The 1,213-nt window shown below is 46.5% G+C and overlaps 1 pseudogene; it reads left to right on the top strand.

The window, feature by feature from the left end:
• The first annotated feature begins 253 nt into the window (after positions 1–253).
• LOC102011300 lies at positions 254–845 on the top strand (annotated as a pseudogene).
• The last annotated feature ends 368 nt before the right edge of the window (positions 846–1,213 follow it).

The following is a 1,213-nucleotide window of genomic DNA, read 5'->3' as shown; positions in this document are numbered from 1 at the left end:
AAGGGAACCTAAAAGCGCCCAATCTTTGATTTTTGTAGGACTGAACTTCTACCTAGCAGGTTCTCTGTTGTATTGAAAAATAACAAAAGATGTGATGAGCATCTAAAAGAGCAAAACCACACTGTACTCAAGGGAAAAGCTGACTGATTTGGTCCTCTGATTACAGTAGAAAAATCCACTGCAAAAAAATCTGTAGCAATGTGGTCTCATCGGGGACACCAGGGGCCGATTTGCATGTCCCAGAGCACAGCCCAGGCCCTGAGGACTTCTTCATAGGCTGTCACACCCTGTGCAGGACTCAGTCCCAGTCAGGACACAGCATGGACATGAGGGTCCCCGCTCAGCTCCTGGGGCTCCTGCTGCTCTCGCTGCCAGGTAAGGATGGGCAGCCCTGGGGATTTCTTCAGCACTGTATGGTCAGAGCTACCTCAATCTTTTGGGAAGTTCTTTAATACTGAGATTAATTATATAAATATTTGTTTTTCTGTTTCCACTATCAGGTGGCAGATGTGACATCCAGTTGACCCAGTCGCCTTCAGTGTCTGCATCTTTAGGAGAGAAAGTCACCATCACTTGTCAAGCCAGCCAGGGTATTAGCAATTATTTACACTGGTATCAGCAGAAACCAGGGCAAGCTCCTAAACTCCTAATCCGTTATGCAACCACTGTGCAGTCCGGGGTCCCACCGAGGTTCAGCGGCAGTGGGTCTGGGACAGACTTCACTCTCACCATCAGCAGCCTGCAGCCTGAAGATGTTGCAACTTATTACTGTCTACAGAGTTATAATACCCCTCCCACAATGACACAAGCCCTAACAAAAACCTCCCAGGGAAGCAGAAGTGTGAGGTTGGCTGGCTTCAGCTGGTCCTCCTGAGGTCTCCACCTGCTGAAAACGTTTTGTAAGTGTAGCCAGGCTTTCAAGGTCACTGGGGATTTGCTTGAAGGAGTCAGCATTTCTCTTCTGCACTGTAATTGCCCTTGTTTTACCTCAACCCCAGCAGCCCTGATTATCAAAGGACTTCTTTATATGAAGGAAAGTGTGTGATATCTGAGGATTCTTGATGTGGAATCATTTGGAACTCAGTGAACCAAAGAAAATTTATTCAAACACTCCAGCAGGAATTGCTCTGATACAATGAATTACAATCTGTCTTTTACGGTCCTGAGGTAGACAGAGCAGGTGATAATAGAAATGAAGTACTTTCTGGTTCCC

This window comes from Chinchilla lanigera, unplaced genomic scaffold (genome assembly GCF_000276665.1).
Source record: "Chinchilla lanigera isolate Chin_1 unplaced genomic scaffold, ChiLan1.0 scaffold00069, whole genome shotgun sequence".
Classification (NCBI taxonomy): Eukaryota; Metazoa; Chordata; class Mammalia; order Rodentia; family Chinchillidae; genus Chinchilla; species Chinchilla lanigera.
The sequence above is the reverse complement of the archived record's forward strand: the minus strand, read 5'-3'. Positions and strand labels throughout refer to the sequence as shown.